The following is a 17506-nucleotide window of genomic DNA, read 5'->3' on the forward strand; positions in this document are numbered from 1 at the left end:
CTTTGTGGAATCAATTTTGTTAGACCCAAATTTTGTCTCACTAACTATTTATTAGAGGGGACTCAATTTTTTCGGACCCGATTTTTTTTGGGGGACTCATTTTTTTTGGACCCAAATTTTTTCCGGCCTAATTTTTTTTTTGGGGGGGGGACTCAATTTTATTTGGACTCAATTTTTTTTTGTGGAATCAACTTTTTTGGACCCACAATTTTTCTGACCTGATTTGTTTGGTGGGACTAATTTTTGTTCGGACGCGCCAATTTTTATTTACGAAACAAAAAATAAAAGGGCCCAAAGTTTTTTATGACCCAAATAGTGCTTGTCCGAAAAAAAAATTGGTCATAAAAATTTTTAGAGTAAAAACAATTTGTGTCATTAAAATATTTTGGTCCAAAAAATTATGGGTCTTAAAAAAATTTGGTCCGAACTCCGAAAACATATTGGTCAAAAATATTGGTCAAAAGAACTTCAGAGTCAAAAACAATTGTCGGAACGTAGACACGCCGGAACCCATAAAATATACTGGGTCTAACCCTAATCATTGCATTTTGGGCGAATGTGTATTTAACTACGTTACATGATGCTTAAACACATGTTTGAACAAAATGAAAAATTCAAGTATTACCACATAAATATTCAAAAAATATACTTTTGTTGCATGGTATGAAGGATTTGGTGAAACCAAACATGTCTGGACTGGTTTGAAAATTCTACGAGGTTCGTGATCAACTTGACCGTCTAGTATTTTCAGAAAGTAAGGTTGCTACCATACAAAACTGTCCGGCCAAAAGCAATTAAATGACTTTATGACATTTAAATAAAAAAAAGCTTCTAACAGAAGTTATGACCAATTTTGTATAATTTTTAATGTGCGCGTCAATACGGGTTGCCATCAGGATCATATCGATTACTGATGCTATGCAAAAGAAACTGCTTATTTGAGCATATCATATGGTGCGGAAAAATATTCTTCAAGCAAACAATTTTCTCGAAAATCTTGCAAAATTCGATCGTGAAAACAATGTTCAAACATACTAAAGTATGCCACCCTATGCATCCCGGACGGTGAAAAAGCTACTGTAGGCCTATATTCAGCGTTACAATGCATATTAACCCTATCGTAACATTTGGGACGATTTGCTAGTACAATTAAAGCCTAGGCTGATATTCTTGCATACAAGAAGTTCAGAACGAATGTTTAGTTCGAACTGAAAATATTTTGCGACCGCTATTTTTTTAAAAGAAGGGGTATGTATGAAGGAGTTTGGATGAGAAGGCCTACAGTGTGTTCATTAGGCCTATCGTACTAGTTTTGCGATTATGAAACTTGTATGTCGATTGACACTTAATTTTGGTGACACACCAAACTTTTTGATCAGAATTTGCAATAAATCTATTGCACATTGCGTTGAATTGATGATTTCATCTACTGCGGGAAGAAGCCTACCCCAATTCTTTCAAATCACGATGAAACGATCGATCGTTCTGCAACGTGATTCACGCTATAACGATAACATTACGATAGTATACAGTGCCAGTGAAATGAAGCACACACTATCACGATATTACGACCACGATGCGACGCAAGATATCACGTTAGGTACTTGCTATAGGCGTAATGGAAACGATATCACGATAGACTCCTCGAGTCTCCTCATATTTTGTCACGATACACGATGCCACGGCCGATTTTATGTGGGCGGTACTATATATATATATATATATATATATATATATATATATATATATATATATATATATATATATATATATATATATATATATATATATATATATATATATATATATATATATATATATATATATATATATATATATATATATATATATATATATATATATATATATATATATATATATATATATATATATAAATCCGACCGTTAGGCAACACTTCATGTGAAAAAAATAGCACTTAGGGCACCATTTGACTTAGGGCGACATATATACTGTCGCCCTAAGTTCTGCCTTTTAAATTGGAACGATAGAGTTACATTCTGCAAATATTGTTGGAAGCGAGTCAAGGGGGGTTGAAAAATGTTCGTTTCTATTAAGATTTATAAAGATTAATTAAAAACTAGGTAAATTAGAAGGCATTGAAGATGGGCATTCTGATATGGCTATATGTGCGTGTGTTAAAAACAGCACTTTCGGCAACATTTTGATTATGGCCTTTAAAATGAAAATCGATATGTATATGTTTATTATAAAATCACCCTTTTAAACATATTACCCAAAGGAAAAATATATTAGCCTCTTTTAAGCAATGAATCGCGAAAATGAAGATATATTGCCAATATTGTATTGCACGGTATCTTATTGCACCGAAGAGAAGCCGGCCCTCTATTAAGTTACGCTCTTCGCGCAGTACAGCTATACGTACGTACGCGAACCTCGATCGTGCCTAGCTAGCCTATCGAGTATATGCCTAGATACAGTTCATCCAAATGCAGATGTGCGAGTCACACGGCGCGGGAAGAACGGTAAGTTAACTATTTGTGTAGTTCATTTAATGGCATAAGCGGCCGTATTATATTTTCGAAGCACAATCTCCTTGGCTATTATTTATGGCTTTCTCCTAATTACGCCAGCTGGTTAGGTCTATAGGCTGTGCATAACGTTAGGCCTAACTTAGTTAAAACGTAACTATGCTTATCATAAGCCTAATTGATATTATCGTGTATTACTATTAGCCTAGTACTTGGTAGTACTAGGGCAATTCCAAACGTTTCGCGTCAGGGCTTCAGAAACTTAGAAGAGAGTTGTGTTTGGAGTATGGATAGGTTTTTTCACAATTTTGTTTTCCTTTTTGCTGAGCACTCATATGAATATATATTTGAGCTAGGTTGAGCTTCATTGATAAACAATGATTCATTATTTGACCGATTTTGGACTAGCCTAATTATAAAGGCCTAGTGCCTACTGCATTTTGTATGGAAAAAAGGTCATTAATTGCAACAAAACATTTATCTTGGGATTTCTCTGAAAGCACTAATTCAAATCACCTGTTAACAATACCACCAATACTATTGGCCTATGTGGCAAATACCACAGGTCTGTAAGAAAAATGATCAAAGAGTTCCATTGACAACACAAATAATTTTTTCTGTAATACAAAAGTTCAATAAAGTCCTTTGTAAAATTACTTCAAGATACTGATTACACACAATTCATTAAATCATACCCATAACAACCATTGTAAGCATATCAATTCCTCAGCGCCATTCCCTGTGCGGCACCCGAACTGAGTTCGACCGCCACAGTTTTAGGCCTATGACTTAACCATATAGACCATTTTCCTACAGCCATAATGTGAAAAGTTTATACCGAAAAAACTTAGTTCAAACTGCACTAAACAGAGAAATGTGTTGTCTCTCAAGTTCTGTTCTTTTCTTAACAATATAGTTTAAAATTCCACCGGACTTGGGTGATTTACGATGCAAGGTTAATAAATATCAAACTCAAAACCCTCATTGATAACACACAGTAAATACTGAAGAAAATCACCATTTGATAGCCGTACTTTGTTTGCGTAACCTTCCTCTTGAATATTCATTGACAAATTTAGTTCAAACGGTTTTGGGAAGTATTTTTTCTTTATATATAATAACTTTAAATTGATGTTAAATTCATTTTCATTGGTCACTATCTTCAATCGGACCAAGTACAATCCAATCGAATATCTTCTAAGAAAAATACAAGTTACGCTTTCTTCGGTGGGCACGCCGTTACGTAATATGTGTATCCTGTACTCTGCAATAGGGTACAGCCACACAATGCACAGTGTTCACCTACAATGCTACAGCCGAGATTCGCTTTCAAAACGTCATATTATATCGAACTTAATATTATTTCAAAGAAAATGACCGTAGAATATGCATCATTAAATGTTGAAGCAAGTAATTACCAATTAACTTATCTAATGCAATCCTAATTATAGAAACACTGTTTAAGACCCCCTCTGATGAATGGAATAGTTCAACCAACTTGTCCGCACAGAGCCACAGGATTTTTGGTCCAGGTGATGAGTCATACGCGTCGGTCAGTAAGAGGGCTATTTTGAAGGATGTTTAGTGTGCATTTTAGAAAGAAAGGAATTGATATGTCTGATTGATTCTGCTAACTTTCCAGAAATAATAAATCCCAAGAAAAACAATCCGAAATTTGTAAAAGCTTGGACGGACACATGATGTGCATCTCAACAGTGACTGGTTCAATATACTCTAATGTTGAACAGAAAGAACATTTTCAAATTTATCACTGATGAATGATGTTGTGAGCAGTCGGGATTACTGCACGCTTCAGTTCTATTTAACCTTTTCATTTATCATATTTTAGCATTTAATTTCCGGTCACGCTCAGGAAACAATTACGACATTCCTTCACGGTCGATTTGTTTACTGTAAGAACTATTAACCGTTTTTTCTCAGGAAAGCTTGATAGTCTGAAGTTATTATAGCGTGTGATTTTAGTATACTGCCAAAGAAGTAAGTTGTTGTTTTTGTATTGATATTTTATGTAGAAGTAACGGGAAATTTAGTATGTTTAGTTTGGTTTAATTGCACGTCTTTTTCGATCTAATGTAGTGCAGGGTTCACTTGCGCGAATTCAAATTATTCTGTTTATGTATGTATATGTATATGCATTGATTAGATGCATTGATTATGGGTTTTTTTTCTTTTATTTGTAATTCAAGCATATCTGTTTAGAAACAAAGTTTAAAGGCTATCATTAATTAGTTTTCTCTTATATTGTTTGATCCCAGATTGAATGAAACTCAGTGACGTAAATAATATTTCAGATCATACAGTTTTAGGCAGTTGCTAAAACTCTGGGTATTCTCTAGTCTTCGCTGGTCCAAATATCACAAAGTGAGAATGAAAACAACTCTTTATCCTAATTTTTAGTTGATTTTCCTTGTCTGAACCTTCCTTACAGTACTGTATACATCTGGGAAATGGACAGAACAATTTCTAAAGTATATCTATAATTTTGGGAACTGTAGTACCCTACCCTAGAAGGGGAAAGTTGAAGGTCAATAGTGCAAAGGAATAAATAATCTTGTTTGATAAGAACTTTAAGTACATGGGAGGGGGGTGTAGAATATCACTTCATAACATCCCTCTTGCCTTGAGAAAGTTTTGAACAAATTTCTCTTTAACTTGTGAAGTAGGTAAACATCAAAGTTACATCAAACAAATTTCATTATATATAAAAGGATCTTACATCATGAATATAAAAAGCATATGATAAAAAAGAATACAAGTGAAAGATTTTTGGTCAATGAGAGGTTTGATGTAAATGAAAGGAAAAGGGCTGTTCCAACCCTTAAATTTTTAAAATGTATTTTACACTTAAACAATAGCATATTTATGCATTCTACTTTCAAGACTCATGTTCTGTGAAACACACTAAAAATATGTCACCATTTTCCATAGGTAAGGCTACACATGAATACCAATGGTGCTCTCGGAATATAAGTCCTAGAAAAGTACTGCAAAACTAGGTACAGTATTCTACCAAAGCAGACATGAGAATCATTACCTTGAAATTCAAGATTACTTTGTCAGAAAGAACACTGATAACAGTATATTCATTTGCTGTCTCTGTTAACTGAGCATTACTATACTTGACGCATCAAGTCTTTGCACATAATCCACTACACATAAATTATTAAATGCAAGTGTCATGGACCAAATCAAAGGTTAAAGTAAAAGCATATGTACATATCAACCTGCAGAGACCTATGTTGCTAATGTAGAGCGAACATTGTAGTTACCCTTTCCCCTTCCCTCTCCCACCTTACACAGTATATGGCATAGAACGGCATACAGCTGATAGTAAATATTAACACTAACTCGAACCACATAAAACTACTCCAACTGTAAGTATCTATTCCAGTTCCTGTTACACTGTGCTGCACTGTGCCACGCAGTATACAGTGCCATTCTTACACAGATTCACTTTTATCTTTTATCCGTAATCAATCCTAGGGCAATTTCTGTCTCTATTGCTCTTCTGCCCAGCACGTATAACTTGTTAAGATGAAACCAGTACACTAATTTACATAGCTGTTTTAGTCACGGATGCTTTCACACAGAGGTAAAATAATTTTATCTAAGATGTGGTTATTAGGATGCCAAATTTATGTCTATCGAGAAACAGAACTAAAGAGTCATCTGCTAAACCTGTTCTCTAAAAAGTATTATGTTTATGGTCATGCATGTTGGAACAGGTGTTTACATTCATGGATATGTGAGTTGGTGCATTGGGACATTTATACATTTCATGGTGAGATCTTCCCCCACTGCCATTGTTTAGAGTAGGTGCACACATTGCCATGTCAAAGATTTGATGAATTTACTGTAACTTTAATGACTAGAAGTCTTGGGATTTGTCAATATATTATGGCATTCATAGTATTGAATTGAATGCAACAGATGTATAGTGGTTTGATGTAGTGACCTGTAATTGGTATGGCCTGAGGCTGTTTTCTTTCTTGAATGTGTAATCATGGAGCTATAAACAGAGGTGTAATAAACTGGTGACTGTCAACCAGTGTTCCAATTACAACAAAAAAATTGTACATGCACATGTGCATGTAGGTTTTAAACAAAAATTACCTGCACAAACAAATCATTACCTGCACCACAAGTGAAAAATACAAAAAGGGTGTTTTCAAAGTTACTCCTGGGTTTTGTTTATGTAGGCCATTTCGGGACACTGAATATTTTACTTGCATGCACATGCACACATAGCTTACATGTGTGCATGCACACGTGCGCACACACATGTAAGCTATTTAAGTAACATGCAGTCAAAAGTTACATGCATTAATTTTGGTCCTGTCAACCCCTTGTATTCACATGTCATCACTGGTTTGGCAGATTTGCTTGCAACTCTCCAATCTTTTCGAGCAATCACTAGTAATTTCACTAATATCCACTATAAATTTAACTTTAATCGCTGAGTAAATTGTTGGCCAAATCCACAAGATGCAAATTTTATGCTACATCACACCAAAATAAATCTACACATGTTTTTTAAAAGGTACTGTATATACTGACCTATCAATATGAAACATTTGAGAGATGCAACAACTCATCTGCACATCTCAAAAAAAGTATTTCTTTCCTACAAAGTGAAACACATTTGCCAATGGTTGGTACTATTATGAAGAAAAGGCCTACAGTAGCTACAATATGAAACTCCTATATTTTTTCATTAAAGTCATACATGTAAATAACATTTTTGGTAATGTACATACACAGTAACTCATAGAAAATGACAGGCTAACCCTTTATTATAACCTATATACAAACTATGCCATTTAAACTGCTTCTGTACACATAATACACATGACTTTATCCACTATTTGGTTTGGGCAAAACATTCCTGAACAATCCATTACACAATAAATATCTTCTGCTTGTGAACAAATACTTCTGGCAGATATTGCATTACTGGGTGGAATATCATGATAGTCTTATATTATAAATTAATAAAGAATGGACCCGCCCCTTGCTGTAGCTGCAAATCTAAACATCCCATTTTGAGTTGAAAACCTTGATCAGTGCATGCAACTGAATGAATTTCATAGCTCTCAAATCTGCTTGTTAAAAAATGTGACTAGTTTTCATTTGAATCACTCTAGTTGTCAATGGTTGAGGTTGAATATACAACTCTAAAGGGGGTTCACAATTTCCCTTTCTAGTTTCTAATCTACCAACCTTTTTTTTATGCAAAAGAGGAACTTCAAGTACAGGTACAGATGCAACAACTGGCATTTCTAGTGAATATTTCAAACCCATTGGGAAGCAATTCACAATGAAAATCAGACCAGTTGTGAAGCAACTCAACTAAAATTTTCAGAATATGCTTATTTGTGGTGAACCATGCATACAATAAATTTGGTAATTTTTAAAACAGGTTCCTGGGTAAATTACTGAACTTCCTGCATTGTCAAATTTAAAGGATTTTTTTAATGCATATTTCATAGAAAGTTATTGATATAGCCTATCCCTGGGTAACTGTAATTTTCGTGGAGCTGGTTGTTTACAGACACTGCAAAGAGCCCAGGGTAAATATTGGATCAGGTTTTGAGGCTTTGCGCATGTGTAGTTTAAAACTCTGATGTTCAAACAGGCTTACGATATGCGCATACAAATAGTGAATAGTGAACTGTGGAATTTAGCAAGAAAAAAATAAACCTATGGAGTTGGCGACAGGGAAGTACAAATATAAGGGCTAATGAATGGGGGACTGGGCGGTGAAAATTGATTGAAGGGGCAGGACAGGCGAACAGAGGTAAAACAGTGAAGCTAGTAAGGTACAGTACTGTACTTGACCAGCTGCCCTATAGTGTAGAATATATCTGCACAGTATGGGATTGGGAAGTGATACGATAGCAACTAGGGCCCAGTAAAAATAAATGCAATTGTTGTTCGATCGGGACCTAATTTTTTAGTAACATTACTGGGTTAGGATACACTTACCCTACAATATTATTACAACTCTTGCTTAAAATAATACTTTATGGCACGGTTATGCTTTGATCTCATTGGGGAGAGTAAAAAAAATGGAGACAGCATGGTTTCACTCACCCATTAAATTGCCAATTGCACATCAAAAAGTTACACAAATATTAAAAACCACTGGTAAAAAAATAAACATCAGCTCTGGTCTGGTCTCTGATCCTCAGGGTTGTCATCTCTGGGAGTGGAAATATTCCTATGATTTTCTTTGCAAATCTAACTTCAAGCCTCAGGTGGCAACTAAAGGTATGTCTTGAACTAAGTTAAGCCATCTTGATGCAAAATTCAAACTTTTGTCTTCAGTATGTTGTCTTCAGTATGACGCCTTATCAAATCGATGAGCCAAACATTCGATCCGGGTGATCCTCCTTTCGCTAGACCGAGCCCAGAAGTAGCCTAACGTCAGGCGATGCGTGCATGGTTGGGTCTATACCTCCAGAAAATAAAAATAAGTGCCTATGTGGATGTTTCAGTGCTTTGAAAGTAGTTCCGCTGTTTTAAATCCGCTCTTGCACCATGAAATGTTTATTGCAAAAGCATTATAATTTTATGATATTTTTCTAACTGATGCAACTTAGATGTCGTGTAAAGAGAAGTTTGGGGCCATTAAAAAAGGCTTTTCACTAATGTACTAACAATGTTGATAAATGGGGATTTTCAGTCCAGTTTATTGATGACTTTATTGTTGAGTCTAAATTTGTCTCAAATACAACAGCACTGGTGTGTATGTTAGTTGAGCTTTTTGAATTATTCACAGTATTTGACGAACAGCGTGTGAATGGTAATAATATATGCTTAAAACATGTTGTATTGCAGTAAATGTATACATGTTGGTCAGGGGTAGTAGATATGTGCATTGTGCAGCTGCTCCCTTTAATGTGGGGCTTAATGTAAAATTTCAATTTAATTTGGCATGATCCTATGCAAATGATCTGCATAATATTTGGTATGAAGCTATACTTTTACAAGAATTTATATAGTACATGGCAAAATCTCATATTAGTGGTGCCACCAATTTAAAATCAGTCAGATAGCCTATGTACTACATGTGTGCTTATAAACATGATAATACTGTACATGAAGGGCACTATGTTAGCATCAGACTCAAATTTATGTTGGTCTTGAATCGCAAATGAGTCCTATCGTTAGGTCTTCCAATAGTTTATCTTTCCAATATTTTGCAAGCATGATATATTACATAGATTACTTGGTACAAACTAGTAGTTGATAGTGTTAGGTAGGACAACACATTATGTCATTAGTTATTTAACTGTTGTTGCACAAAATCATTTTAAATCAGCTACAGGTACAAACAATAATTGAAAGTGGGTCATTCATGTAGGTTAATGTCATATTGCATGGGTACAAACTATAACGTAAACCTGGAGGTACAACAGATGATTCAAGAATGTCTCCAAATTATTAGGTTGACAGGGCTTTTACTTGTGAATGCCTTTAAATGTCAATTACATGTTGTAATCAACTCTCATATATTGTGAGTACTCTGATGGCCAGAAAATGATATTAACTTGACCAACTGTAACTGCATATTTTGTGGTTACAGGTTATGGAGTATTGCACATAGGAAGTTCATCATAGGGAGTTCCTAGTAGAATATTGTGGAGAGCTAATTTCCCACAAGGAAGCTCTGAAGAGGGAAAAGGTGTACCATGAGGAAAAAGGATGGGGTAGAGTAGCTGAGGCCATAGACCCCATTTTGTAATACTGTATTTTAGGATTGATACCATTGAGTATGGCATGATAAAAGTGAAGTGCTTATTATAATGAACTCAACCCCTAAGGCTTTTCCAACCATTTTCAACTACTGTTTGTCCCTCTCCTTCTTCATAGCTTTTCAATGCAGTCCTGCTTTTCATCTAATTCCATTATCATAGTTACCTGCTCTACCCTCTATTACTGTTTTCACCCATCATATTTACTCAACTGTCTTGAAGGAACTTGAGCAAGTAGCATGCATTATTCTGACTATCTTGTCAGTATATTGTTTTATATAATGCTCTATACCAGCTCTGTCTTCTGCTTTGAATTTTAGCTGTAACAAGTTATGAGGAGAGTGATGGAGATGAAGATCATGTCCCTGTTTGCAAACGTCACAACACTTCAAAGGGTCAACAAGGTATGGACTGCAATCTCTGCCATTTGCATTGAAACCACAATTAATAGTACACATATACAGGAGAGAAGTAGATGAATGTGTCTAACACCTTGTAACTTGCTTATTCTTATTTCACACATATAGTAATTTTTAGAGCAACTATATTTTTGAAGTGCTTCTTTCATTTTTTCATTTCATTTATATTGTTTTATAACATAAGTATGATATAACAACATAGGAGATATGAACCAAAACCTGTGAAAGGAAGTGTACTAAAAACCCTATGGGGCTTGTTGAGTAGTGACACTCCCTGACAAAATACAGAACTTTACAACTTTACTACTTATCAGAGGTATAAGCATGTAGTTTTATCCACCCACAACACCTAATGGGCAATTAGCATTGTTTTTTTTTTATTAGGACTTTCACTTCCAACCTGCTTTATTTGTGCTCTGAAACTTCTATTTTTTGTTTAGACCTGTGTGAGGCTGTATGCGTGGTGGGATTCTGTGTTAAGGGGGAAAACTGAACATAGGTTTTGATCTCATCTGTCAAAAGGAAACAAGCAAATTGTTTGAGCTGTTGCATGGTGGTTTAGAGAGCTGTTTATCGATGGTACTTGTACCTGTGGTACAGTAGGTCCGTCTCAGTGTGGGGCTGTGAGATTTGTACAATAACTTTCGAGAGCTATATTCCTGCAGCAATGAGTGTTTTTTTGATTTGTGCAATGAACAGACCTATTCAAGACAGATTCATGCGCATGGTGTGAATAGTCAACTGGAGGCAGTCCGTCCTCTTTTTTTGGACATGTGAGAATAGGTTAAGTACAAAGGAGATTCTTCCATATTCATGCAGCAACCTAGTATACATTGAATAGCTGAACAGACTTTAAACTTTCAACAGCTTCATATCAAGTGCACTACACACTCAAAAAGTTATTGATAATTGATTTGGAAAATTTGGACTTGTCCCAGTGGAACATTACACAGACCAGAGATGTGTGAGCAAGGGCCACAATAGATTTGATAAAAACAAAAACATGCACTTGCAGAAAAATCTTAGAGTGTAAAATTTCTTTTTGTATTTCTTAACGGGAAGCACAATTTTACAGGTATGAAAGAATATTATTAAAATAAGAGCATTTCAGATTTATATTTATTATATACTGTACTGTAGGCTGTCACTTGTTCTGAAGCATTTTGCATACATATGTCTACATGCATCTATTACTGTGTACATGATACATACTGTAATGCTTTGTTGAATTTGTTTGAGCAATTGTACCATCATTATTCATTAAATTGGACCAGTGGAATCAATTGCCTTTACTTTTGACTTAAGCCAACATTCCACCATGAAGCTCCAATGTGAATTATCCACATTTTTAATATTCTTTTCATTAAAATATTTCAACTTGTGACATGATCATTGCATTTGGAATGTCTTTATTCATTTGGAAATTAATTGAATGAAGAATGTTATGTTATGGATATGGCTAACCCATGTTGGAAAAAATTGGGGGAGAGGTGGAGACAAATCAAGGTAGTATGGGTGCTATTATAATTACACCATATATTCCACTCAATTGTTACAGCAAATTGAATGCATTGTTAAGGAAAGTAAGATTTACCTGTTTACACCTATGTGCAACAGCTGGTCTTGACATGGCATATCAATTGATAAACAATCACATGACAAAGTTCTGCTGTATTGGGCATATTTGCTAAATATTGGAATGAAAACATAAAATTGATATTGATCATAAATATATGAGCAAATAACATGCATTTCTGACTATCTTGCCAGTATATTGTTTTATATAATGCTGTAAACCAGCTCTGTCTTCTGCTTTGAATTTTAGCTGTAACAACTAATGAGAGTGATGGAGATGAAGATCATATCCCTGTTTGCAACCGTCGCAACACTTCAAAGGGTCAAAAAGGTATGGACTGCAATCTCTACCATTTGCATTAAAGCAAAAATTTATACTACTGTACATTATATATATATATATATATATAGGAGGGATAGAAGTATTTATGTTAATTCCTTTTATGTTTACTCAATTATTTTTAGATCACATATCATTTCATCACATGCAAAGTATATTTTAGCAGTGCTGCTCATTAGGTTTTAGTCTTCCACTGCTAACAACTGATAGGCAATGACTGGTGGTTGTTTGTTGTATGGACATTCAATCCCAATCTGGTGCTCTGAAATTGTTATTTTGAAACACTGTGAACATAGTTTACCATCATATGGTTCTCTACACATAGTAATATAAGGATAAAGATTTGGCCAAATCTAACTGGTTACCAGACTACCAGATGTACTTCATTCTTACCCACCGATGCCAAAATTATTGTTTGTTTGGGAATCTTGACCAATCAACCTCAAAGTGGTTTTGGTACAACAGTACCAGGATGGTTTGTCAAGAGGTATTTTCCTACACATTCAATTCTAGCAAATAGATATTACTCTAGACTCCACCCCAGCTCTTATTGTGGTCTGCTGAAGATCACTTAAATATGGGTCCATGTCTGTTCAGTGTCTCTCTTTGTGGGGACAGATGAAGCACTTGTGCATTGTGATATCATATAATATCAAAGCTGAATGCTTTTGCATGAATTTGGGCAATTATAGTAAGCATGACATTTTAGTTATAGAAAGTGCTTCCATGTGTAGAGATGCCTGTTCATGGAAGTGCAGGAGAGTATAGATTGTATCAAGGGTCACTTGTACGTCAGTTCAAAATAGTTTGTGTTTTTTGTAAGTTTTCACTGTGATTTACTAGTATTGAGTACCTTCTACTATTTGATGTGATATGATATTATTTCTTACAGTAAGGAAGTATACCATATGGGAATAGAGCCATGAGAAGAAAATACATCACAGGAACCTCAAAGACGGTGCAAGGTAGAAAAATCTGCTTAAATCACAGGAAGTCTAATCAAACCTTCAATCAATTGTGGATCCATGTTTGACTTTAGTATTAGTTAATTATTTATTTATTTATTTGTTTACCACAAAAGTACAAAGTGGAGGGAAGTCTTTCATAAAGCTTAAAAGCATAACAATATGGAAGACTATATGGCACATAAAATGGCACATAAAATGTCAGTAACTGGAACCTCAATTAATGGAATGGACCATTTACTTTTAATCATTCATTCCAGCATTCCACTTACTAAAACCATGAGTTTCAATTTGTAATCATGTATATTAGGCATATTAGTCACAAGCTAGACAGTAAAAAGTTCAATAACAAGAACTTTGTTGACAACTGTGTCTGCTATATATGTATACCATCCTATCATAATTAGCCAGGCATAATACTGTTGACTACTGCATGTATCTGTATCTTAGAGTAAGTTAGTTTTCAGAAGCAACAATATTCCATGTGGGGTTCAGTGACATCACTGTATAGTTCATATTGTTAATAATCTGTCAAAATTCACAGAACAGGTCAGTGTTTCACATTTTTTTTTCTTGGGGGGGGGGGTGGATATACATAGTAAGAGCCTTTGCCAACATAGGCTAACTTCTCAAGCCCATTCCTTTTCAAAATTTAATCTCTCACCCTCACTACAGGAGGAAACTTGCAAGAGAGATTTGTCAGATGAGTCACAATCAGATATTTTAGCACCCATGTTGTTATTATTCTGGTAAACAAATGTGTCAAATTATCCCTATTTTACCCTGAAATGTGCATGATCAGATGATTTGTGGACATTTGTGTTGATATTAATTATTGGCATGTATTGAAACATAATGGTTAGCCTAGTTATAATATTTAATTGAGCTATTTTACATGAATATTAGGTCAAATGTCGTTTTGCAAATGCTTCTTACCTAACATGGCCGATGAAGTAGTGGCTCATCTATGATGTTAAAGAACGAGGTCATCTACGAGTCTTTTCTGATAACATATGTAAAAATTAAGTATAGTGTGGAAAACCACTTGAATTAAACTGTTAAATATTCATGTGAATAATGATATACAATTGATCATATGGGAAAGGACATTATGTCATCAATTATTCATGAGTTGTGCAGTGTTTTTACTAGGATGTTAGAAATGGGGGATTGCCTCAGTCAGTTTTTTTAATTTGTCGGCTGGGGTAGGGGGCGGGGTGATTTTCCCACTTTTTTTTTATTTGTATATTAAGAAGTCGCTAATACTTTGCTGATGTTTCTTTTTGGACCTAGATCAAAAAAAGATTAATGACTTCCTTAAGACACAGGGCGAAGATGTCCCATACAACTGGTTTATCGTGAAACAAAAATTATAAATGAATCTGGCAAATGCCAGAAGCTGGCAGAGAAAAGAATGTTAAGTATGTTGGCAGATTAATTTAATCTTGTGTGTTGATCCTGTAAAATATTACAAAGATTTAAAGTTATAGTCTCAGAAAAACAACCAATTAGTGAGGGAAGAAATTAATGAGATGATCTTCCTATTTTTTTGGGAAAACTGGAGAAGTATGTCATATTATCGACACCAATTCAAAATTACCAACCACTAACACAAAGTAATTAGGGTGAAACTGAACCACTGTATTCATGCACATTATTTGTTTTTTTTCAAATTGATAAGCGTTATTCATGTTCTTTGTAGTTTTGGAAAATTATTAAGCAATTTGGTTCAGCCATGATTGAACAGGTCTCCTATTAAAACAGAATAGTAACACAAAATGATATTTGATTTGCTTAGGTTGTACATTTTCAATAGCATACAAATGGAATGTTGTTACAACTTCAAATTACAAATCAAGCAATCCCTGCATAGATCATGCTACCCCTGACTAGATGTCCCTTTTTGCAAATGAAAAAGAACTTACCAATACTACAAACTAGTATTCCAAATTAAGTGTATGTTAACTGAACCTGAAGCCCTGTAATACCATGTGATTGCAGAGAAAAGAGAGTTACTGTACCTGGCTAAGGAGTATTAAGCCATGTCACATCATTATAAATTCTTGTTCCAAATTAATAAAATGTCAATATCCTGCACTTTTCCATTTATGGGGGACAGCATCATCTCAATAATAATTTATGAACAGTTTGCACCAGAGGGAAATAAGCCAGATACAGCTAAATTGTAAACACAATGTCATATTTCATATTTGATCATATTAAGTTAATGATCCTTATTGCCTTTTATCTACAAAACTTCATTATTAGGGCATTGGAACTCCCTTTTACACCAATTTGCATTCAGGTTTATATTACAAATTTGATGAGTTGTATTGAATTTAAATAATTATTTACTTCAATTTAAAAATGTATTGCATATTAAAACTGAATTGATGCTCTTTTTCTGTTTTTATAATTTCAAAACCTTTACTATACACTGAACAAAAAGCCCGAATTGGAATCTTCTACTAAAGCAGATAGATTTTCAAAGTAGTTTATAATTGACTTCTCTTAAAATATGTGTTACAACTGCCAGTAGTTAATCTCATACAGTATGTACAGTATAGTATTTGCATTTGCTTCTGATGTCAGTTAGACTGTTCTCGTACTTGGTGAGTAGATGGTTGAGTAGATGAACCCACATTGCATTTGGCGCTCATTTCAAAAAGAATAATGAGGTTATGGAAAGTACAATAATACTGCAACTGGAAGTTGATGTGTGAAGTTGTTGACTAGTGACTGGTTGATGTGTATTAAATTTGACATTACCCACAATACTGCATAGGGGCATGTACATGGTTGAGGGTAAGTAAGTAAAGGTAAAGTTATGCAGTTTAATTTAGAACCCACGTTTTTAGCTGAGTGTCATTTCCACATAATTGCACTAGAAACCTGATAATAAAGTGCTACATTTAGCAGGTTTTAGTCTGTTATTGTGTTGACACCAAAACAGAGCCCATAATAATGCATTCCTAACTGATGTACTGCTAATGCTAAACACCTAGTTCTACAACACCTTTACAAATTATACATACAGAATATTGTTTTCACATGTTGTGAAGAGAGTATATAAATATGCATTGGAAATCAATAAAATTCTTCAATGTCTGCATCTAATGAAAAAAATATGCATTATTTTCTGTGGTTCATATTGCATCTTCTTTCAATAACAGTAATGCCAGTATGAGCGTTTAACAAGTGGTGCTTGTAAACCAGCTGTAGGCTGACAAGTATTCTCCTGTGCAATCATGATCTGTTCCACTGCACATGATCATGCAACATAAATGGTACAACAAACACATGTGTTTAGGATGCTGATGTATGAACCAATAATTTGAAACTAAACTAACACTTGACTGCATTTTGCCTTGAATTTCATGACATTATACCTTTAATATTAAAAAATGCCAGGATGATAATTCCGAAGCTCACAAAGTCACAAACTTTTGTGGATGATAAGGATTGCAGTATTGGCTGATGCTGCACAATTGGAGAATTATTGGTTGGCAAAATTGAGACAAGTTGAATATTTCAGTGAGCGATATAAGAGCCCTGATTACACAAATGTTGTATTGTACTGAAGGTCATTACTTTGTAAGCAAAGTTTATGTTGGTTTTGGACTTTTATTATTATTTAATACCATAAATATTAACATTCAAATATTGTATTGACTCTGTTATGAATTTAAAAATATATTTCCGAAAGTGCTGAAGCTGCACAAAACTTTGTTATATCCTATCTTTAAGTATACCTTGCATGTATATAGATATAACATTTTGGGTGAAAAGTAGTTTGGGTGGAGATGATTGGGGATGGGCATTTTGGGGGTCTACTGGCAGGGGTAGCCCACTAATATAAATTACTGGAATTGCCCATCCCTTACATATAGAGTCCTGCCAATTATTTTCTGGTAGTTTT

The 17506-nt window shown here is 34.5% G+C and overlaps 1 long non-coding RNA gene across 1 annotated transcript; it reads left to right on the forward strand.

Moving 5' to 3' along the window:
• The first annotated feature begins 3088 nt into the window (after positions 1-3088).
• Positions 3089-17245, forward strand: LOC139970327 (uncharacterized). Its single transcript, XR_011794117.1, has 5 exons — positions 3089-4508; positions 10609-10692; positions 12533-12613; positions 13515-13587; positions 14881-17245. It is a non-coding gene; the product is annotated as an uncharacterized lncRNA (long non-coding RNA).
• The last annotated feature ends 261 nt before the right edge of the window (positions 17246-17506 follow it).

The sequence above is a fragment of the Apostichopus japonicus genome, chromosome 7, assembly GCF_037975245.1.
Source record: "Apostichopus japonicus isolate 1M-3 chromosome 7, ASM3797524v1, whole genome shotgun sequence".
In the NCBI taxonomy this organism is placed as follows: domain Eukaryota; kingdom Metazoa; phylum Echinodermata; class Holothuroidea; order Aspidochirotida; family Stichopodidae; genus Apostichopus; species Apostichopus japonicus.